The following is a 24,660-nucleotide window of genomic DNA, read 5'->3' on the forward strand; positions in this document are numbered from 1 at the left end:
CTCCAACCTGGAAGGGACTTTGAAGTGACCTTGACCCGAGTTCTCCGGCTCCAGAGGGTTCTGCACACCGCCTCACCTGGGGTCTCTCCGGCAGCTCGGTGGACAGTACCAGGTGGAATCACCTTCCGCATCCTACTTATTCAGTCTGGACTCCCCCAGACTGGGGTAGAAATGCCTGAGTGTGTCTGTCCACGTGGCCTGGGATTCTTTGGAGGGTGTAGGCCAGGTTCTTAGAGCGAGCACCCCAATCGAGCCAGTGTGTGATGTTTTTGTGGCAGAACTCCAGAAGTTACACTGTGTCTCTGCTACATACTGGGTATGTCTAAGCCAACCCAGAGGTCAGCCTGCTCCTAACGGGGGACACAGACCCTGACATTTAACAGGAGAATGGGAGGTCAATGCCGTGAGAAGAATATGAAATCCACCTTCCTGCCACTGTAAGGCCAAGGGAGTTAAGCAACTTGCATAGTCATCAGAGAAGACACAAGACCTGAGAGGCCATAGACGGGTGCAAAGAGCCCAGTGCAATCAGTGGGAGGGGCAGGCTGCCAAGCCAATCTGGTTGGATGGCCACGGACATCACGCTTATGCCACACAGCACATATCAGCAACCACTGGAATACGGGCGAGCACAGGAAAAGCTAAAACTACTGATGGTGTGTTCAAGCGTATCCGTGCATCACGGGAAGAAGGCACCTCACACGCACTTGGCACACCCAAGGATGCTATCCAAAACAAACAAGGCGTGCAGGCGTTGGCAAGAACATGAGAAACAGGGACCCCTGTGCACAAATTCCATCCCAGATGCAAGCCCAAAATAGTTCAAAGTAAGGTTTCAAGGAAATGTTTGCACACCTGTACTCACCACAGCATTTTCACGATAGTAAAATTCAGAAGCAACACAGAGCCCGTCAACAGCTGGCCGGACACCACAGCGGAGTCAGGGGAATGTTGTTCAGCCTTGACCGGAAGGAAGATCCACCATTTGCCACGTGGATGGACCTTAAGGACAGGATGCTGAGTGTGAGAAGCCAAGCACACAGGGAAGGTGCTATCCGATCTCCTCACTGACGTGGGTCCTCAAAGTCATCAGCGTCACAGAAAGTAGAATGATGTTTTCCTGGCAACAGGGAATAGGCTGGAGGTCTCCTCCTGGAAGAGACCAGGCCCTTCCCATGGTGTGAACCTGCCGTTCTGTCAAATGTCAGGGTCTGTGTCCTCTACTAGGAGCCAAGCTGCCCTAGGTACAACCAGCATGCAGGAGCGATGCAGTGTAACTTCTGGGGTTCTACCACACAAACACCACACTCTGGCTCACTTGGGGTGCTCACTCTAGGAATCTGGCTTACACCCTCCAAAGAATCCCAGGTCACAAGGACACATTCAGGCATTTCTGCCACAGTCAGGGGTGGAGGTGGTCCCCCGCCTGCAGCTGGAAACAGCCCTGGGGGCTGTGAGAAAGTGGGATGCAGAAGAGGATGCCTTCGTGAACCCTCCTGGAGACCCGAAGTAACGTGAATGTGTCTGCCCTCCCAATGTGTGTGCTTGGACATGGTAAACACAGGGCTGGGGAGATGGCTCTGGGGGTGAAAGCCCTTGCAGTGTGAGCATGAGACCCAAGTTTGCAGCCCTAGAGCCTACATGAAAGCCTTATGTCCAGCATCTCCTACGGGAGACGGGAGTCTGAGACAGGAGAGCCCCTGGATGCTCGTGGGCCAACTAACCTGGCACACATGGCAGAGACGGTGAGGACCAACACCTGAGGTTCCATAGCCAGGTATGGTGAGGGCTGTGCCATCGGCACTCAGACAGCAGAGGCAGGAGGGGCAGGATTTCAAGGCTAGCCTGGGCTACATAATACCTGTCTCAAAACCAAAGAAGTAAATCTTATGGTGTATGTATTTTATCATATACACACATGTTTAATGAATTTATTGTGAGGTCTCATACTTGTATAGATAGTTTTATATATTTAGAATCTCTCTCTCTCTCTCTCACACACACACACACACACACACACACACAAACACACACACACACCCTTTTCTCACTACACACAGTTTTTGAAAGCACTGCTCCACAGTCTTAGAATGACAGGAAATACCTCACCTAAAACACGGAACGCAGACAGCAAGGGCAAGGTCTGGGCTTTCTCCACAGCAGAACGTACAATATCTGCTGGCACGTGTGGCCATTTCTCCAGGGTTTGGTCAGCTGAGACAGCCTGCTCCCTGTCCTGAGAGTGGACCCCACAGGCCGTCCTCGGTGGCCTGTGAGGATGGAGTTGGCCAGGTATGGGGTAGGAGGCAGGAGGAGGAAGGAGAGGTATAGTTTGGTCCCCACCAGCATGGTTGCAACCCAGCTGTGTGCCTAAAGCCACAGCTCTCCCCCAGCTCTCTACCTCCCTTCTTGCTCCTGGATGCTTGCGGAGGCATGGCTCCCTTGTGGCATCAGTCTGGACTCCAGGCCTGCCCGATGGACTCCTCCATGAACAGTCCCGTTGTTAACCTCCTTCCCATCCCCAGCTAGAGATGCCACATTCTGTCACCTGGAGGGTAAAGAAGAACAAAAAGCTGTCCTTTGTGCACAATGGCACATAGATATCATCCCAGCACTCAAGAGTCTGAGGCAGGAGGATCACGGTTTTAACATCAGCAGAAGCTGCGGGGTAAGGTCCTGTCTCAAAAACAAAACAAAACAAAACGAAAAACAAACAAACAAACAAACAAAAAACGCAAGCAAAACCAACCGATAAACTGAAGGGCAGGGCTGACAGTGATAGCACGGAGGTCCACAGAGCCAACAGGAGGATGTGTGGGGCAAGCACGACATCACAGAGAGGGACAGCTAAGCTGGAGGCTGCCCAATATAGAAAAGGGGGTGACGAACAAACATGGTGAGATGCCCACCTTCCACAGCCAGCCAAGCTACTCTGGACCCCAAGAAACACCTATGCCCAATCCCCAGGGGCTTTGGGTGACTGTGACACTTCACGGCAAAGGGTCCTTGTGGATGTGGTGAGGAGTCGACTCTGGATTATCCGGAAAGTTCTTCGTGAGAGGGAAGCACAAGTCAGAGAGAGCAGTTGTTAGGTCTGGCTACCTGGATGGAGGAAGATGACCAACCGACTCCAGAGGCTGGGATAGAAAGGAAGAAAGAAAAGTTTCTCCTCCAAAGTCTTCAAGAGCATCTCAGCTGACCTGGGAGCAGGACAGCCTGACTCAGGACCACAAGAACTAAAGAAGTCCCTTGGTCTTGTTTCAGAACACCAAGCTCAGGTCGTGTGTTGCCACAGAACTCGCAGAACTCACCACCTTCAGAAGGGAACACCAACTGCGGCCACAGAATCCGGTGGGATTCTGCCCTGATGGGAACTCAGGGTTCACAGGGAGAAGCTGGGGGTGAAGGATATTTAGGTGTAGACTTGACAGCATCCCAGAAAGCAGACACACCCACAGCTCGGCAAAGCCACTAAGACCACTGTAGGGGCTGTGCTCAACCACGACCCCTGTGGCTGCATCCAGACTGACTCTCAGTAGGCCTTTACATCAGCCAACGCAGGCTGACAGAACTTCCGGGTCCCATCTGCTTCACTTTCCTGCTTGGGGGCTGGGGCTACAATGTATGGGGCTAGCTTCCTTGCTGGAGTGGTCACATGGAGAGGAGAGTGACCCAGCAACCTAAGCCACTAGTTCTCAACCTGTGAGCCATGGCCACCTTCAGGCGGGGGTGGAGGGGAGGGGAGGGCAGTCACATAACTGATATACTGCATATCAGATATTTACATTATGGTTCATAACAGTAGCACAAGTATAGTTATGAAGTAACAGCAAAATAATCCTACCATTGGGGGGGGGTCACCATAACATGAGGACCTGTATTAAAGGGTTGCAGCATTAGGAAGGTTGAGAACCACTGCTAGAACTGCCCAACTGAGCCCCGTCAGCCACAGAGGCAAGAGAATTAATGAGGTAGTTCCCGCAGCCCTCACCTCTGGGCTGTCTGTTCTCCTTATCTGGTCACCTCACCCATTCCAGGGCAATGAGAGATGAAAGAAAGAGACTCCTCCCCCACAAAAGAATGAGTCCTGGCGTTGTACTGAACCTCTGGGGGTTCAGTAAGTCCACCATGAACTGTGTGACCTGGGACCCCTTCTAGCAGCCCCTATGGGCCTTGCAGACGCTAGGTAGACGTCTGGGACTCCACCTACAGTATTTGTCTGGAAGAGGAGAATCCAGTGAGACATAAAGGTAGCTGCGAGAGGAGGGCCTGGGGCCAAATGCCTCTTAGCATGCAGCCCCAGGCAGCTGGTGTGACTCCATGTGACTGTCTCCTCCGTCAAGGAAAACACGTGAAGCCGAAAAGGCAAGGCACAAAAGGGGGTAAACAAACTACACACGGACAGCATGCAGGACAGACAGACGCCCACTCCGCCGTGGCCCCGCCTGGAGGGGAGGAGAGGAAGTTAGAACAGGGACCCGGAAACCCAGCCAGATCCAGTGTTTACCTCATGTTTTTAGACCCAAAACCCAGCGTCGCTCCGTGCAGATTCTAAAGAGGTGGGTGTGGATGTGGGCTCTGTATGTTTGCCATGGTTCATAATTTACCAAAAAAAAAAAAAAAAAACAGAGGGGTTGGGGATTTAGCTCCCAGACTGCCTAGGAAAAAGGCCCTGGTCGGGTCCCCAAAAAAAAAAAAAAAAAAAAAAAAAAAACAGAACCCCCTCCTCCTCTCTCCCCCCAACCCTATCTCCCCCAACCCCAGGCTTCGGCCACCACTCCACAGGGACTCCTCCCATTCAGCCATTGTCAAATCAAGGGTTTGCTCCAGAACACAATCCAAGTTCTTAGTCTGCTTTAACCCAGGGTAGCACCCAGGGGTGGGGCCAGAGCAAGCAGGCAGGGAGAAGATCACCCAGGGTAACTTTAGGTACCTTTCAGGGCCAGCAACACGGTGTAGCAGTTCACACAGGTTGCCCAAAATAACCTTCACAGGGATGCTCAGGAAAAGGCCTGATTGCATGTGGGGAAACTGAGGCACAGAAGTCCCCCCCCCCACCAGCTAGCAAAGACAGAGCTAGAATCCAAGGTTAAAGGTCTCAGCACCGGTTCTTCCCATCATCCATCCCACGCCAGCCTGAGGTATGCCACACGTAGCCCTGGAGGCACTGAAAGCCCGGGACTTGATGTTTTCCTTGTTAGAAGATGCCACCCTCGACAAACCCACTCGCCGCAAGCATTTCTGCAAGGATGCCCAGGCAAATTAAAAAAAAAAAAGGCAGTAGTAAGTGACAGCGGCGTCCCAGAGCCTCATAAAAGTACTTGAGTCCACCCTGAGCACACTCTATGCAGGCTGCTTCCATCGACACCCTGAGCACCCTGCCTTTGGGTGAGCTTTTACCAGAGACCCACAAGGAGGGTTTTGAAACCCCTTGTCCGCCAAGCCTCAAGCATGTGATAGGTGCCACAGTTCCAGCGTCTGCTCTGTGCAGAGGAAGGGTCAAGACTCTGGGCTCATGACTCCTGCCGGGGCCATAATGATCTGCTGAGATTAACAGAGCTGGAGGCAGGGGCAGCCTGGCCCTTAGCTTTGGGAAGATGGACCCATGCAGGCTCTGAATGAGAAGTGCCTGAAACACAGTGATACAATGAGCTCACAACTGCAGCAAACTCAGGACTGCCTGCCCCTGGATGAATGAAAACTGGGTGACCTGATGCCTGTAAGATGTCCCAGTGTGCAGTACACGGTGGGTGTCACCACCCAGATCACCACCATGGCTGGTCAGCACACTGGGCATCTTCCTTCTCCAGACTTGGAGTACACGGTGGTACAGGGTGTAGGTAGCCAGCGGGCAGCCAGGAGAGCTGTCCAGACCCCGCCCGAGCTCGAAGGCCCTCACCTTCTTCAACTGGGATCATCAAAAAGATGACTATCTCAGAGCCCCGTCCCTCTGCCCTGATCTCTGTCATGGCCCCAAAGACACAATACAGAGTGTCCTGATCCCTGTACGCCCCTGACAGGTGCCCACAGAGCCCCATGAGGCAGATGCAGAAGCAGACGAAAACACCAAATCCTAGTCCATTTCCCTTTTGACAGTCACCAAGTCATCGTGCATACAATTACCAGTGCCAGGCTGCCCAGGGCATGTTATTATTCCACCACCTATTAGCCAGGAGACCAAGAGCACTTTCTAACTAGTCTCCCTGTCTGTCAAGAGAGTGCTACAGATCTTAGCACTCTTGGGAAACACTGGTGTGTAGGTACCTGTGAAGTCTGCGAATCTTCACGAGGCTGAGACACCAACATCACTGGGAATTTAAGGGAAACTGAGCGCAAGAATGCTAGACTCCAAGAGAACCGTGGGAAATACAGAAGGGAGACAAGAGGAATCCTCTGATCCCTAAAACAGAAGATGCATCCCAATGCTTTCCCTGGACTGAATTCTACCCACCACCACGCAGAAGGGTGCAGCCTGGCCCTCAACTAACGCTTGGGGTTGGGGACTGTGGTCAGGATCCAGCCATCTCTACCTCCAAACCTGGCTGGTCTGCAGCTCAACCATGCCTTCCCCACACCTCGGTAGCCTTTCACTGCAGTTAGAGCATCCTTAGATTGCATGCTTCTGGCTTGCAAGACGTCCAGACCAGCTCCTAGCTTCATGTCGCATGAGGAACATTCTGGTCTTGAGTATAAGAAGTAGACTTTAGAACCTTGACAAGAGTTTATGTTTAGTACAGGGCAGACTCCCTGGAGGGCTGTGGGGGCAGGCATTCCTCAGGCCCTGGGCACGCCTGAGCCCTGCTCTCAGATGTATCTTCCCATGCACAGTACAAGCTCCTCTGAGCTGCCTTCAGGAGCCCAGCTGTGCCCATGCGTAGGAGTCCATCTTAATCGGGACTGTGGACAGTTGACATTTCCTCACAGTTGAAGGGTGAGGAGGGTCAGTGGATCCGCACTTGAGATTCTAGCCACCTCTCTCACTTGTATGCAATTCTGTTTGAAGTGTATGTGGTTTCGGGGTTTATAGGATGGGGGAGGATAACGGGAGGGGACTCTCTGGATGCAGCCACGGGGAAAGCCGAGGCTGGCACCATCAGAAGACTTTCCAGTGTGGCTGCTACAGGATCATCCATAGCCCCTCACGTGTACTCTGTAAGTAATTCCAATAAACTCATTGGCTCCAAGGTGGACCCATTTTTGGTTTGTTGCTGGGACCGTATGAGGAGAAGGTAGATGTTGCTTATGTCACCCCAGGGAAGGTCTTCCCACACTACACACACACACACACACACACACACACACACACACACACACAGGATAGGACAAGGGATGGAGGGGTGTAGGGAGAGACCTGTGCATCACATCCAGACACACCAAGCACTCAGAGATCCAGGCACACATGCTCACTTCACAGGCCCTCATACAGACCCTCACACAGCCATTCATCACACACACACACACACACACACACACACACACACACACACACACACACACACATACACACACACACACCACCCAATAACTTTTGCTCAAAGCTACAGCCTCCCACACTCCCTCCTTCCACCCTCCTGTTTTTCTCCCCTGCCCCCTGGAACATACCCTGGAGGCATCTGGCAGAGGTTGTGGACCCCTTGGTGAGCAGAAGAAATCCTTGCCTGCCCTTCAAGGAGCTTATGGCGAGGAGCATGCCTTTCTGAACTACAGGTGAGGGTGGTGGGACGCCCCTGAGACAGCCAGAGCCAGGCTCAACTGTCCACCTCCCAAATCAATTAGCGAGGCTCAGGAGGCTCCATCGATCATTCTACCATTCCCAATCTACCCCACACCTGCTCATCCACCCATCTAAATTCATGTTCACAAGACCCTTCTTGCTCTGGACCCGTCCCGGAGACACAAATACTTACCTAACATGTGGGGTAAGTGTCCCTTTACACAAACCCCCATGCCCGACTGTCACCCAGCCTTCTTCATTTCCCTTGGCAACTTCAACCTAAAGGTCAGGGAACCCTGAGCCACTCTCGGGTAGGATTCCATTTGTGTTGACTTGAGCATCTGTGAGAGTCCATGATGAGCCGCCTCGGAAATTGATTCCCTTTTACATAGTTTACACATCCTATGCACACACACCCCAACTTTGAACCCAAACCCTTTCTCCCCAAAAGTTATAGGGTGGGGCCAGGCTAGGGTGTGTAGGAGCAGGTCCAGGAGCAGCCTCATCCCCAGAGGAGATGAGTTTTTACAACTTCTGTAAATCCCACCGAGCTGTCACAAGCTCGTGAACTCCGCTAGTAAATTGTGAAACAGAAGTCTCAGCTCTCTATGGTGCCACAGAAAACATGACAGCTGTTATCAATTAGGGTGTTTCTGCCTCAAGGCACAGCTGACTCCGCTCCCAGTGGGGTTTCCTGGTGGATGCTTGGGCTGTGATAGGGCAGGCGGGCAGTCCTGGAGAAACCCACGTGCCACAGCTCTTCTCCCATGTAGCCCAAAGCTAGCCTTATCTCCACACACTGGCAGGAAAGCGCTACTGGGGACATCTGAGGGAGACAGCCTCTTAGGGCAAGGAGATGGCTCAGTTGGTGCAGTGCTGAGTTCCATGAGCAGCACGCACATGAAAAGGGTGGGTGTGGAGACAAGCACTAGTATTCCCCATTCTCACAGATCTCGGGGTCAACCAGCCTAGCAGAATTGGAGAGGCCCGGGTACAACTGAGCGACCCTTTCTCAAACGACAATGTGGAAGGCTCCAGGGGTTGGACATTCAAGGTTTATCTCTGTCCCGCACACGTGTGCTTGTGTGCGCTTGTGTGCTTATGCGCATGCACACACGCGCACACATACACAGAGAGAGAGAGACAGACAGAGAGACAGAGACAGAGACAAAAGGAGTTCACTTTCTGGGGTAACATCCTTGTTTCTGTAGCTTTGGCAAACACCATGACCAAAAGCAACTTAGGGGAGAAAGGACTTATTTGGCTTATACTACTGAAGTGGAAACTTAAGGGTTCTTTGGAAAGTCAGTTGTGTCGGATGGTATTTTACCGGGACAAACACGTGAAGGAGTATTTTCCCAAAGCTGACACAGATGAAAGGGTGTTTTGCAAACACGTGAAAGGACACGAGATAAAAGATTCTTCAAAAACAAAATGCATGTATCGGTCCCCCTTACACTGTATAGTTGAGCTCCATTTGTTGGGACTCCATAGAGAGAAAGGCACCACAAAACTTCTGGTGCTATGCTGAGGCTTCTTGCCACTTCCTCAGACTCGTGCTGATTGGCAGAGTGATGTCAGCTGAGACAGACTCATGTCCTGAGGTGAGACTCGTGGTGAGACGAGACCCACGGAAGACATGTGACGTTTGGACGGAGTATAAATAGGACTCAATGGCTTGCTGATAGAATCATCTGTGTAAGACTTCTTAGTCTGGCGTCTTCGCTGATCTTTGCTGATCTCCGCTTTCTTGGCGTTGTTTTGTGGCATTTCCTGTTACCGTGGGTAAGATATCCTGGCAAGCACAACCTAAGGGAGGAAGGAAGATTGTTTGGGCCCACAGTTTGCGGGTTCAGTCTGTCATGGTGAAGTCACAGCAGTGGGAGCCTGAAATAGCTTGAAGTCACACAGCACATCCACAGTCAAGAAGCAGAGAAGGCTAAATGCGGGTACTCAGCCAGCTTTCTCCTTGTTATACAGCTGAGGGCCCGAGCCCAGGGAATGGCGCCACCCATTCGTAGGGTGGGTCTTCCCCTCTCGACATAATCAGCACAGACCCTCACAGTCATGGCCAGAGGCTAATGTAATCTAAACAAGCCTTCACAGACATACCCAGAGGCTTGTCTCTGAGGAGATTCTAATTGATCATCAACATTAGCCGTCATGGGCACTGCCCAAGCTCCTGGACTCAGCTACACCTGAAGCCAGAGATGCCCTAGCACTTCCCACTGTGGGAAGTGATTTTTCTCTTTAACTTGTATGAGCTGTGTTTCTGCTGTGTGCAAGGAAGCCAGTCTACTAAGTCAACGGGCATTTATCAATTGCCTGATGGATGCCTAGGTACATGCCGGGCACTGGGACACTGCCCCGAGCATCACAAGCAGCAAGCAGTTCTGGAACTGTACGAGCTGGTACAACACAAGCTGGAGTTATCACAGAAAAGGAGCCTCAGTTGAGGAAATGCCTCCATGAGACCCAGCTGTGAGGCATTTTCTCAATTAGTGATCAAGGGGGGAGGACCCAGACCATTGTGGGTGGTGCCATCCCTGGGCTGGTGCTCTTGGGTTCTATAAGAAAGCAAGCTGAGCAAGGCAGGGGAAGCAAGCCAGTAAGTAACATCCCTCCATGGCCTCTGCATCAGCTCCTGCTTCCTGCCCTGCTTGAGTTCCAGTCCTGACTTCCTTTGGTGATGAACAGCAACGTGGAAGTGTAAGCTGAATAAACCCTTTCCTCCCCAACTTGCTTCTTGGTCACGATGTTTGTGCAGGAATAGAAACCCTGACTAAGACAAGAACCCTAAGCCAAGAACTACTCTTACCACGTTTCATACATTTGCTCACTGATCTACAGCCAGCAGCCTACATGAATTCAAAGTCCAGCAGGGGGAAAGACGGACATAAGTGAGCGAAGGTCATGGCATCTCTCTAGGACTCTCCAGCATGGAGGGTCCCAGGTGTATGGTCTGGAAATGTCCCCCAGAAGCCACCAGGGAGTCACGCAGAACAAGCAAAGAGAAAGAAGACCCGAAATGGGAAAAAGAAAGTTTCAGAAAACCCACTCTCACTCTGAAAATGCTCCTGGTCTCAGCTACAAGCTCTCATACAGTACTGTGTGCGTCATGTACAGATACCAAGTAAAAGAACAAAAGCAAACACAAGTGTTGACTGAAATTGTCACGAATGAATGGCACTGAAGGCTATTTTTATTTTCATTTTTATACACTTTCCAAGCTTCCTGTGACAGACCAGGTTATTTATTATTACATTAAAAAGCATATAGGACCCTCTTGGTCCTTATGATGGTTTGAATATGACTCCCATAGACTCATGAGTTTGAGTGCTTGGCTCATAGAGAGTGGCACTTTTGGGAGGTGTGGCCTTGTTGGAAAAAGTGTGTCACTGTGGGAGCAGGCTCTGAGGTCTCCTATGCTCAAGCTATACCCACTGTGGCACACGGTCTCCTTCTGCTGCCTGCGGATCAAGATGTAGAACTCTCAACTCGTTCTCTAGCACCATGTCTACCTCCGTTCTACCACACTCCCCACCATGATGGTAACGGACTAAACCTCTCAAATTGTAAGCCAGCCCCAGTTAAATGTTTTTTTAATAGTAGTTGCTGTGGTCATGGTGTCTCTTCACAGCAATAAAACCCCAACTAAGACAGCCCTGGTAAGCTGATCCCCACAGGCCAGCTCCCAGCTGATTTTAAGTTCTATCTTAGTTAGGGTTTTACTGCTGTGAACAGACACTATGACCAAGGCAACTCTTATAAAGGACAACATTGAATTGGGGCTGGCTTACAGGTTCAGAGGTTCAGTCCATTATCAAGGTGGGAGCACGGCAGCATCCAGGCAAACATGGTCCGAGAGGAGCTGAGAGTTCTACATCTTCATCTGAAGTCGGCTAGTGGAAGACTGACTTCCAGGCAGCTAGGATGAGGGTCTTAAAGCCCACACCCACAGTGGCACACCTGCTCCAACAAGGCCACACCTTCTAATAGCGCCACTCCCTGGGCCCAGCATATGCAAACCATCACAGGTTCTGCCGAGCTGACAACACCAACTATTCCCACTCTGAATGTAAACCCTGTTCACAGCAGGACAGAGAACATGAGTTCCTGGACATGGGGACAGATGATCGCAGGCCGCAACTCAGCTTCCTGTGGGTCAATCCTGCAATCAGGTAGTGACGCCAACAGGGCAGATACCTTTCCCTCCTCTTCCTTCACCCCACCCGCAGGCTCTGGATGCCTCTGAATGAAGCTTCACTCAAGCTCTAGCTCTGATACAGAACCTATGTCAATGTCACCATAGTTTTGTCCCTTGGCTACACCTGAGTATCCCTGGACCCTGGAGGAACTTCAGGGTGTCTCTAATTTATCTGGGGACAGCCGTGAAGCATATTCAGCTAAGGACATGCCACAACCTGAAAAAGGGCCAAAGCCTTTGCCCATTGTAGCCAGAATCTGCCAGGGTGACAGGTGGCAGCACCAGGGATTTCCCTGTCACCAGGGAAGTCCTGTTTAAGATGGGATGCCCCTATGGATCTAGACAGCAAGACCCTCAGCACCAGAGAGGGACAAGGGAACCAAGGCCTGTGGGGTAGGGTCCTGCCTCTGCCATGTTCAGGAAACCACTTGCCTGTGACCTTTAAGTGAGGAGTGTGGAGCAAGACCAGGGATACAAGGTGACAGACTGCAGAGGTACCAGACTCCAGGGTCCTATAAAGACCTTGGATATTTCCTTGGAACCAACAGGATCCCCAAAATGAGGTTAACTTAGAGAGGTTCAGGGGAGCTTCAGAATAAAGCTGGAAACAGTGTGGTGGTGGCACATCCTTAATCCCAGCACTTGGGAGGCAGAGATAGGCAGATCTCTGAGTTCAAGGACATCCTGGTCTACAGAAAGAGTTCCAGGACACCCGGGGCTACACAGAGAAACCCTGTCTTAAAAAACAAAAGAGGAGGAAGAGGAAGAGGAGGAGGAGGAAGATGAGGAGGAGGGAGGAGGAAGAGGAGGGAAGTGGAGGAGGAGGGAGGAGGAGGAAGAGGAGGAGGAGGAGGAGGAGGAGGGAGAGGAGGAGGAGGGAGGAGGAAGAGGAGGAGGAGGAGGAGGAAGAGGAGGAGGAGGAGGAGGAGGAGGGAGAGGAGGAGGGAGGAGGAGGAGGAGGAGGAGGAGGAGGAGGAGGAGGAGGAGGGAGGAGGAAGAGGAGGGAGAGGAGGAGGAGGAAGAGGAAGAAGAAGAAGAAGAAAGCTGGGGTCCAGTGCTGAGCCCCATGGCCACTCTAAGTGTGTTTTCTCAGTAAGCCTTTCTCTTTGAGCCTCACTGCATCTGTTCTGCAAACAGTCCCCAGAGAACACATGCCTGAGGGGTAGCCTTGGGTTACACATTCCCTGTGGGTCTCACCTGCTGCTTTTGAAAACCAGGTAAAAGTTCTGCTCTTAGAAATGCAAAGGAAGATCCTTGATCCACTTGGACTTGAGCTTTTGTACAAGGAGATAATTATGAATCGATTTGCATTTTCTACATGCAGACCACCAGTTACACCAGCACCATTTGTTGAAGATGCTTTCTTCTTTCCACTGTATGGTTTTGGCTTCTTTGTCAAAGATCAAGTGTCCAAAGGTGTGTGGGTTCATTTCTGGGTCTTCAATTCTATTCCATCGATTGACCTACCTGTCTCTGCACCAATACCATGCAGTTTTTATCACTATTGCTACTTGAGGTCATGGACGATGATTCCCACATAAAAACAGATACACTGAATCTAATAGAGGAGAAAGTAGGAAATGGCCTCAAACACATTGGCACAGGGGAAATTTTCCTGAACAGAACACCAGTGGCTTAGGCTCTAAGATCAACGATTGAGAAATGGGACCTCAGGGAACTGAAAAGTTTCTGTAAGGCAAAGGACACTGTCAATAGGACAAAATGACAACCTACTGATTGGGAAAAGACCTTCACTAACCCTACATCTGATAGAGGGCTAATATCCAAAATATAAAAAGAACTCCAAAAGTTAGACTCCCAAAAAAAAAACCCAAATAAACCAATTTAAAAAACTGGGGTACAGAGCTAAACAGAGAATTCTCAACTGAGGAACCTCAAATGGCTGAGAAGCACCTAAAGAAATGACCGGCATCCTTAGTCATCAGGGAAATGAAAATCAAAACAACGCTGAGAATCTACCTCACACCAATCCAAATGGCTAAGATCAAAAACTCAAGTGACAGCACATGCTGGCCAGGATGTGAAGAAAGAGGAACACTCCTCCATTGCTGGTTGGAATGCAAACTGGTACAACCACTCTGAGAAATCAGTCTGGAGTTTCCTCAGAAAATTGGAAGTGTTACCTGAAGACCCAGCTATGCCACTCTTGGGCATATACCTAAATGATGCCCCACCATGCCACAGGGACTCCACTGTGTTCATAGCAGCCTTGTTTGTAATAGCCAGAAGCTGGAAAGAACCCAGATGCCCCTCAGTGAAAGAATGGATACAGAAAGTGTGGTTCATTTACACAATGGAGTACTAGTCATCCATTAAAAACAAGGACATCATGAATTTTTCAGGCAAATGGATGGAACTAGAAAATACCATCCTGAATGAGGTAACCCAGACCCAAAAGGACATGCATGCTATGTAGTCACTGATAAGTGGATATTAGCCTAAAAGTTCAGAATACCCATGACACAACTCAGACTGTAGGAAGCTTAACAAGTAGGAGGCCGAAATGTGGATACCTGAAACTCACTTAGAAGGAAAACAAAACAATCATGGAAGACATAGGGAGGGAGAAAGCTGGGTGAATGAGGGGAGGGGAGAAGGGAAGGTGGGACCGGATCAAGTATGGGGAGAGACAGGAGGAATTACCCAAAGGGCCAGGAGAATGGATTGAAATATGCAGCCATGGAGGTTAGGGGGTAGGGGAAACCTCTAAAAAGTCCTAGAGACCTGGGATGTGAGAGGCTACTCTGCGGGGATGACATTAGCCAAACGTCCAACAGTGGGGAGATGTAACTGGAAGAGACCACCTCCAGTAGATAAACTCGGCCCCCAGTTGAGGCACGGGGCCACCACCCATCTTCAAACTTTTTAACCCAAAATTGTTGCCGTCTAAAGAAGATGCAGGGACAAAAACAGACCGGGGACTGAAAGAAAGGCTGCCCAGTGGCCCACCCCATGGATGCACATCAAATCCCGGCACTATTGCTGAGGCCATATTGCCGGTGCAGACAGGGGCCTGGCCCGGCTGTCCTCTGAGGGGCTCTACCAGCACCTGACTGAAACAAATGCAGATACTCAACAGCCAATCACTGGACTGAGATCAGAGACCAATATGGAAGGCTTAGAGGAAGGACTGAAGGAGACGGCAGCCCCATAGGAAGAACGAACAACATTGTCAATTAACCCGGACCCCTCAGAGCTCCCAGAGACTAAGCCAAAATCCAAGGAGCATGCGTGGACTGCTCCATGGCCCCATGCACATGTGTAGCAGAGGGCTGTCTTGTATGGCATCGGTGGGAGAGGATGCACTTAATCCTGTGGAAACTTGATGTCCCAGGGATGAGGGATGCTGGTGGGGTCGAGGTGGGGTGGGTAGGTGGTGGGAGAGCACCGTCTCAGAGGCAGAGAGGGGAGGGAGGATGGGGTAAAGAGCTGGGGGGGGAGGGAGGACTGGGAAGGGGGACAAGTTTTGGAATGTAAATAAATAAAATAGTTTAATTTTAAAAATAGAGATGCAAAAGGAGGAGGCCAGCAAGAGGCCAGTGAGGTCCTCTAGACCCCCTCCTGCTATTCCCTTCCAACTGCAGACATGGCGGCATCCTTGACTCAACATTCGCCTCACTCCTTTCCTTCTTTATTTACCTTGGCTCCTTTTATTTCCCTTTTCACTTCAGTTGCACAGCGCCGTGTTCTCGGCCCCTCCCATCCGACAGTCCTGGGCCAGGTGCGCTGGATGAGAGCCTCGGCCTGAGGGGCAGAAGGTACGCATGGCGCTTCTACACACGGCCACAGCCGTCTGCACACCCAACAGGCCCAAGAGCTCCTGTATCTCGCTACCGTCCTTACAGTGCTGGCCTTTTGCAAAAGCAGCAAGCACAATTTTAACGAAAACGACCAGAATGCTGGATGTATTTACAGAGAGCCAGCTATGTTGGGCAGTGTGTCAGACAGAACTGGATACAGGGCTCCAAGAAGTCCCAGAGCTTTCTCCAGGACCATCCACCTGAGTCTTCTTATACCCCCAGGCTCCCGAGTCACCAAACAAACAAACAAACAAACAAGGCCCCAGGGCAAGAAGAGATTCAGCCAAGGTCCTGCACGTGGGAGCCTCTCCAAAGCCAGGCCCCAGGCATTGGTGGCTTCCTGCCTCAGCCACAACTCCACTTCTGACATCTTTTCATTGAGTCCATAACAGGTACTTTGCAACCTAGAAAGCGCCCCCATTGCAGTACTGAGGCTCCAAAATGGGACCTCAGCCTTCATAGTGGGCTCCTATCTGCCCTCGCCACTCTCAAGCAAGGCAGCCATTATCCCCCCTATGCAAACCACCTTCGCAGGTGCAAATACATCTTCTTTCTCCTCTCAGAGGTTTATGCTTAGAATCCGACATGCACCCTGTCTCCATTGCTTTCAACACTTGCTTACTCTGAAGAGACAGGTCCTGTCTGGGGAGAAGCTATAGAGTTTTAGGAGGTGAGGTTGGTTGATGGATGTGTGTCACTAGAAATGGGTGTTTAAAGGTTATGCTTGGTCCCTAGGTCCTGACGTGTTCTCTGCTTCTCAGCCCACTGTATTTGAACTATTTCTGCCATACTTACATAGCTATGGACCAAGCAGCTTTCTGGGGACTTCCCAGATGTGACAGCCAGGACGCAGAATAAATCTTGTCATAAACCAGGCATGGTGGCACATGCCCTGTGATCCCAGGACACGTGGGGGCAGGAGGATCAAAGTTCAAGGCCATATTTGGCTTCGTGATGAGTTTGAGGCTAGACTTTGATATATGAGACAATGGTGAGAAATAATTAAAAGAACTAACCCTTCCCTACTTTAAGTTGATTGTGTCAGGCGCTCGGCCACAGTGCCCATGAGTAACTAATGCACAGAATTGTCACCAGAGAGGTAGAATAGTTGCTACAGTTAAATATGGCCATGCAGGGCTCAGGCCATTTGAACTGGCTTTCAGGAGGAATCTGGGAAAGTTCGGAGATGCAGACTTGAGAAAGCCCTCCAGTGCTATAAGCAGAGATTGATGGACTATTCTGGAAGACCAGGGCAGAGGTAAGACTGTGCCCATGAGACTCCAGGTGGGAGCTAGGACTTTACTCAGAATTGGGATCCAGACAATCTGTGTCACGTTTTCTGTAGGGGAAAAGAAAAGCTCACATTCTGTCCATGTCTGGAAAATTTTGATGATGCTTAGTTTAAAAATAAGGGATTGATTAATTTGGCAGAAGAAATCTCCAGACAATATGGCACTCAAGCCATGGCGTGGGCATTGCTCGCTTGTCTTAGCCACATTTACAATGAGAATTGGCAGCGAAAAGAAGATCAGAAAAATTCGAAACATGTATAGTTTGGCCAGAAAGGGCATGAACATATTTAAAGTCGCAAACAAGGAAAATGTGGACAAAACATCTTGGTTGTAAAAGAAGCTAGTGTCGCTGAAGCACCGCCGTGCGTTTTGTGCTGGGACAATAGAAAGGTGTCCCTGGAGGTGAGAGTTCAGACACTGAAAGCTCCGAGGAGTAAACTGGAAACTCGGGGCCGCGCAGATGGCACAGTGGTGCAGGGGACTCGCTGCTCTTGCAAGAGTCCTGTGTTTAGATGTCACAACCCACATCAGGAAGCTCATAACTACCTGTCTCCCAAGTTCCAAGAGATCCAGTGCCCTGCCCTCACCACCTCTGAAGCACCCTGTACGTGTAGACACCAACACACACAAACATAAAATAAAAATAACAAATCTTTTAAAAACTAAAAATTCTCCATTGCCCTGCAACCTCTCTTCCCACCTTCATCAGACCTGCTGAACCATACAAGTAAGATATTTCCTTCCAGCACCCATCTTCCCTGTTCCCCAAGTCCTCTGGGGCACCCCCAGCTGCCCTAAGCAGCCTGCTACCCCTGGTGACCCTCCATTGTCCTGCCACCTCTCTGCCCACCTTTATCAGACCTGCTGTTCCATAACCATACATGCTGCAGATAGCCATCAGAGGCCTGCCACCCCAGGATCGTGGAGGTTAGGCCCCCTGCCTAAACCTACTACAGGATGGCAAAAGGCCCTCAAGAGAACACAGTCAACAGAAGCTAGGACAATATGACATCTTCAGCAAGCCCCAGATATCCAAACACAACCAAAGCATGCAGGAGCACGCACACACACACACACACACACACACACATGCACACACATGCACACACATGCACACACATGCACACACACGCACACACACACACACACAGAGGACATTAAATCTCATCTTACAGAGATGTTAGAGGCATTTAAAGAGGAAGTGAATAAATCCATTAAAGAAATACAGGAAAATACAATTAAACAGGTGAAATAAATAAAACTATTCAAGACCTGAACATAGAAATAGAAACAATAAAGAAAACGCAAACCGGGGGAATCCTGGAGATGGAAAATCTAGGGAAGAGAACAGTAGCAAAAGATGCAAGCCTTGCCCACAGAATGCAGGAGAGGGAAGAGAGAATCTCAGGCACAGAAGTTACAACTGAAGATACTGATACGTCAGCCAGAGAGAACGTTAATTTAAAAAAATCCCTGACACAAAACATCCAGGAAATCTAGGATAGCATGAAAAGACCTATCCTAAGAATGGTAGGAAGGTGAAGAATCCCACCTCCAAGGACCAGAAAACATTGTCAACAAAATTACAGAAGAAACTTTCCCAACCCAAAGAAAGAGATGCCTACAAACATACGAGAGGTTTATAGAACACTAATTAGACTGGACCAGAAAAGAACATCCTCCAGCCACATGACTAATAATCAAAATACAGAATCTACTGAACAAAGAAAAGAATATTAAAATTGACAAGGGGAAAAGGGCCAAATAGCATACAAAGGCATAACTAACAGAATTACACCCAACTTCTCAACAGAGACTCTAAAGATTGGAAGGGACTAAACAGATATCTTGCAACCTCTTTAAAAAAAAACCATAGATGCCAACTATACCCATCAAAGCTTTCAATAACCGTAGATGGAGAAAACAAGGTATTTCAAGAAAATCCAACTTTAAACAATATCTGTCTACAAATCCAGTCCTGCAGAACATAGTCAAAGGAAAATCCCAACCCATGAAGGATACTACATCCAAGAAAACACAGGAAATGAGTAGTTCTATACCAGAAAAAAAAAACAAGGAAAGCAAACAGGTACACACACACACACACACACACACACACACACACACACACACACACACAAATACTACCAACATCAAAATAACAGGAAATAACAATCACTGGTCATTAATATCTTTCAACACCAATGGGCTCAGTTCCCCAATAACAGATAATAATAGACTAACAGAATGGACTAAAAAACAGGATCCATCATTCTGAAGCATACAAGAAACACACCTCAGCAATAGAGATAGACATTACCTCAGAATAAAGGGCTGAAAAAAGTTCTCCAAGCAAACAGACTCAAGAAGCAAGCCAAAGTGGCCATTCTAATAGGTAATAAAATAGACTTTCAACCAAAATTAATCAAAAGAGGCAAGGAAGGACACTTCAAACTCATTAAAGTGAAAGTCCACCTAGACGACACCACCATTCTGAATGTCTATTTCCCAAACACAAGGGCACTCACATTTGTAAAAGAAGCATTGCTAAAGCTTAAATCGCACGTCGAAACCAAAACATTAATAGTGGGAGACACGCCCTACTCTCACCAACTGACAGGTCATGCAGACAGACACTAAACAGAGAAATAGTGAAACGAACAGATGTTATGAATCAAATGGACCTAACAGACATCTGCAGAATATGTTACCCAAACACAAAAGAATACACTTTCTTCTCAGCACCTCAAGAATCCTTCTCCAAAACTGACCATAGTGTCAGTCAAAAAGTGAACCTCAACAGATATAAGAAAATTGAAATAACTCCTGGTATCCATCCTATCAGACCACAGTGGATTAAAGCTGGACTTCAGCAACATCAGAAACACCAGAAAGCATACACACTCATGGAAATAGAACAACGGTCTACTCAATGGCCACTGGGTCAGAGAGGAAATAAAGAATTAAAGCCTTTCTAGAATTCAATGAAAATGAAGGCGCAATATACCTAAATTTTTGGGACTTAATGAAAGCAGTAGTGAGAGGAAAGTTCATGGTACTAAATGCCTCCATAAATAAATTAGAAAGCTCTCATACCGGAAATGTAAAAGTTTATCAGAAGAGGAGGAGGAGGAGGAGCAGCAGCAGCAGCAGCAGCAGCAGCAGCAGCAGCAGCAGCAGCAGCAGCAGCAGCAGCAGCAGCAGCAAGCAGGCACACCAAAGAGGAGTAGAAGGCAAAAAATAATCAAAATAAGGGTTGAAAGCAATCACTTAAAAACAAAGAAAACAATACAAAGAATCGACCAAACCAAGAGCTAGTTTTTTGAGAAAATCAACAAGATAGACAAACTCTTAGCCAAATTCATCAAAAGACAGAGAGTAACCAAATAAACAAAATCAGAAATAAAAAAGGAGACTAACATCAGACAAAGAGGAAATTCAAAAAATCATTGGGTCTTACTTCAAGGAATTATGAGGAATTATGTCTGTCAGTTTGCTCCACGGGCATGTCTATGGGGCACTGTTGTGATTGTTGATTGATGGTTGATGTCCAGACCAGTGTATGTGTTGCCACAGATGGTCCTGGATCTCATGGAAAAGGTAACTGAGTGTGATGGTTTGAATAAGGATGGCCCCCATAGGACCACGTATTTGAATGCTTAGTGACCAGGGAGTGGAACTGTTTGAAAGGATTAGAAGGATTAGGAGAATGACCTTGTTAGATGAAAAATGTCTCTGGGGTTGAGCTTTGAGATTTCAAAAGCTCACACCAGGTCCAGCATATCTCTCTCTACCTTCAGATCTCAGCTACTGCTCTAGCATCTGCCTGGATGCCACCATGTTCCCTTCCAAGATGATAATGGACTAAACCTCTAAAACTGTAAGCCGGCCCCAATTAAATGCTTTCTCTCATAAGAGTGGCTTTGGTCATGGTGTCTCTTCACAATGGAACAGTGACCAAGACGCTGAGCAGGATATAGGGAAAATGTTAGCCAATAAGGAATGTTCCTTCATGGCCTCTGCTTCAGCTCCTGCCTCCAGGTTTCTGTTCTGCTTGAGTTCCTGTCCTGACTTCCTCCGTGATGGACTATGATGCGGAAATGTGAGTCAAATAAACCCTTTCCTTCTGAAGTTGCTTTTGTTCATGGTGTTTATCACGGAAATAGAAGCTACACTAGAACAATATACTCATAATTAAAAATAAAATGCTCTCTGTTCATCCCTATTCTGAAGACAGCTGTACCTTCTCAGGCAGCACCAGCCTTGTCCCTTAGATAGGATGAAGAAGGTTGGAATGAACGGCTTTGGCTGTATTGGACCCTGGTTTCCAGAGCTGCCAGTTCATCTGGCAAAGTGTAAATTTTTGCCATCAATGAACCCTTCACTGATGTCAATTACATAGTCTACGTGTTCCAGTATGACTCTCCCCATGGCAAGTTCAACGGCACAGTCAAGGCTGAGAATGGGAAGCTGGCCATCAATGGAAAGCCCATCACCGTCTTCCAGGAGAGAGATCCCACTAACATCAAATGGGGTGACACTGGTGCTGAGTATGTCATGGAGTCTACTGGCGTCTTCACCACCATGGAGAAGGCTGGGGCTCACTTAAAGGGTGGAGCCAAAGGGGTTATTCTCTCCACACCTCCTGCCAGTGTCCCCATGTTTGTGATGGGTGTGAACCATGAGAAGAATAACAACTCACTCAAGACCGTCAGCAATGCTTCCTGCACCACCAACTGCTTAGCCCCCCTGGCCAAGGCCATCCATGACAACTTTGGCATTATGGAAGGACTTATGACCATGGTCTATGCCATCACTGCCACTCAGTGGGGGGCCCGTCTGGAAATCTCTGGCATGAGGACCATGGGGTTGCCCAGAACATCATCCCTGCATCCACTGGTACTGCCAAGGCTACAAACAAGGTCATCCCAGAGCTTAATGGAAAGCTCACTGGAATGACTTTCTGCATTCCTTCCGCTATGTGTCTGTCAGGGATCTGAACTGCCTCTGGGGGCATGCCAAGTATGAGGACATCAAGAAGGTGATGAAGCAGGTCTGAAGACCCACTAAAGGGCCTCCTGGGCTACACTGAGGACCAGGCTGTCTCCTGTGACTTTAATAGCGACTCCCACTCTTCCACCTTTGATGCTGGGGCTGCATTGCTCTCAATGACAACTTTGTAAAGCTCATTTCCTGGTATGACAATGAATATGGCTACAGCAACAGGGTGGTGGACCTCACGGTCTACACAGCCTCCAAGTAGGAAGAAGTCCTGGACCATCCACCCCAGCAAGGACAAGAAAGGCTCTCGGCTGCTGAAGAGTCCCTGTCCTGAGTCAGTCCCAAACACTCAGCATCTCCCTCACAGTTCCCATCCCAGACCCTCACAATGACAGGAGGGGCCTAGGGAGCCTACTCTCTTGAATACCATCAATAAAGTTCACTGCACCCAAAAATAATAAGTATTTTGAAAGAGTAGGGAGGGTGAGCTAGGAGCACACGTGCCTTAATCTGTTCTCTGTCTATGACTAGCTGCTAAGGTCCTACCTTGACTTCCAACTGCATTAGACAGTAACCTGGAATTGTGGGATGAAATAAGCGCGCTCCTGCCTGCCATGTTGCCTCCTCTCAGGGTATTTGATTACACCCACAGAAATGAGATTAACACGGCCACCCTAGGAAGGGTCTTGGGGTGGAGGGGGAGCTTAGCCACCTAAGCACTCATGATGTCACAATCATGATCTAAGGGGATTGTCACGACCCCCAACTTGTGAAGTTCATTCCAACCAAATATGCAGATGAAAGGCAGCCTCCTCACTACAACCATGGTCCTCATAAGGATGACTCTTATCAGAATATATAAATTATATATTATATTATACATTATGTATTATATATTATATATTATATGTTATGGTATATGTTATATGTTATGTTATATGTTATGTGTTATATGTTATGTTATATTATGTATTATATATTCTATATTATGTATTATATTGTATATTATATATCTTGTGTTATATATTATATATTATATATTATATATCATGTATTATATATCCTATATTATGTATTATATTATGTATTATATATCTTGTATTATATATTATATATCATGTATTATATTATGTATTATATATTATACATTATATTATGTAGTATATATTATATATTATGTATTGTATATTGTACATCATGTATCATATATATCATATATCATATATCAATCATATGTCATATTTTATAAATTACATATACATTATACATTATATCATATATCATATATTGTATATCATATATCATATATCACATATCAATCATAAATCATATATCACATATCATATTTTATAAATTATATATTATACATTATACATTATATTATATATCATATATTTGTTATATGTTATGTGTTGTGTTATATATTATGTTATATGATATATATCTCATACTATATGTGAGATATATATCATATAACAGACACACGCGTGCGCACACACATGCACATGCTCATACTATTATGAGATATATATCATATATATTTTATATTATAGTGTATATTTTATTATATAGTGTATAGTATATTATATATTATATAATGCATTGTGTATTATGTATTATATATTAATTGTACATGCATATGGGAGACTCAGATTCATTCATATATATATATATATACACATACACATCATAAATATGAAGCTGAGGGATGATTCAGCAGTTAAGAGCACATACTACTCTTACAGAGGTCCATTGTTCACTTCCCTATCCTCCTGTCAGGCACTTTACAAACCCCCATAGCTCCAGCTCAAAGAGATTTGATACCCCTTCTGGGTTCTAGCCACCTGTACTCACATGTGTAGACAGACAGACAGACAGACAGACAGACACGTGTGCGTGCACACACATGCACATAATTTTAAAGTAAGTATTTTTAAATAGGTGGTTTATTTGCTTGGACTATGTAATGAGGTCGGGGTAGTCCAACAATGGCCATATTCACACCAGAGAGACGATGCCTTAGCATTAGAATCTAGTGCTGAAAGCCTGGAAGATTCTTGGGAGACTCTGGTCTTCAGTCCATCCCAGAAGAAGCTGAATTCTCACAGCAGCATCATGAAGAAGAATGAGATAAACTCGGTTCTAGTCTAATATCCTACAGAATGCTCTGACAGGAAACAACATAGACATGAAGGGAGGTCATTTCAACTTGTAGTTCCAGGTCACCATCCTTCACCATGGAGCAGTCAAGGCAGGAACTTCAAACAGCTAGTCACACCATGTCCATCACACGTCTTGTCACATCAAGAGAGAAACGAGTGCACAGGGGTCTGGAGAGATTGCTCAGTGGTTAAGAGCACCAGCTGTTCTTCCACAGCATCTGGGTTCAACTCCCAGCATACACATGGTGGCTCACAACCATCTGTAACTCCAGCTCCAGGGGATCAAACAACCTCTTCTGACCTCCGCCGTCACTGCATGCACAGGGTACACAGACATACATGCGGGCAGAACACTCATACACATAAAATAAAAATAAAAGGGTGCTGGAGAGATGGCTCAACAGTTTAGAGCATTTATTGCTCTTGCAGAGGACCAAGGTTCAATTCCTAGCACCCACGTGGG

At 47.9% G+C, this 24,660-nt stretch overlaps 1 pseudogene; it reads left to right on the plus strand.

Annotated features, from left to right (window-relative positions):
* The first annotated feature begins 21,116 nt into the window (after nucleotides 1-21,116).
* LOC116906273 lies at nucleotides 21,117-22,093 on the plus strand (annotated as a pseudogene).
* The last annotated feature ends 2,567 nt before the right edge of the window (nucleotides 22,094-24,660 follow it).

The sequence above is a fragment of the Rattus rattus genome, chromosome 7 (genome assembly GCF_011064425.1).
Source record: "Rattus rattus isolate New Zealand chromosome 7, Rrattus_CSIRO_v1, whole genome shotgun sequence".
NCBI classification, from domain to species: Eukaryota; Metazoa; Chordata; class Mammalia; order Rodentia; family Muridae; genus Rattus; species Rattus rattus.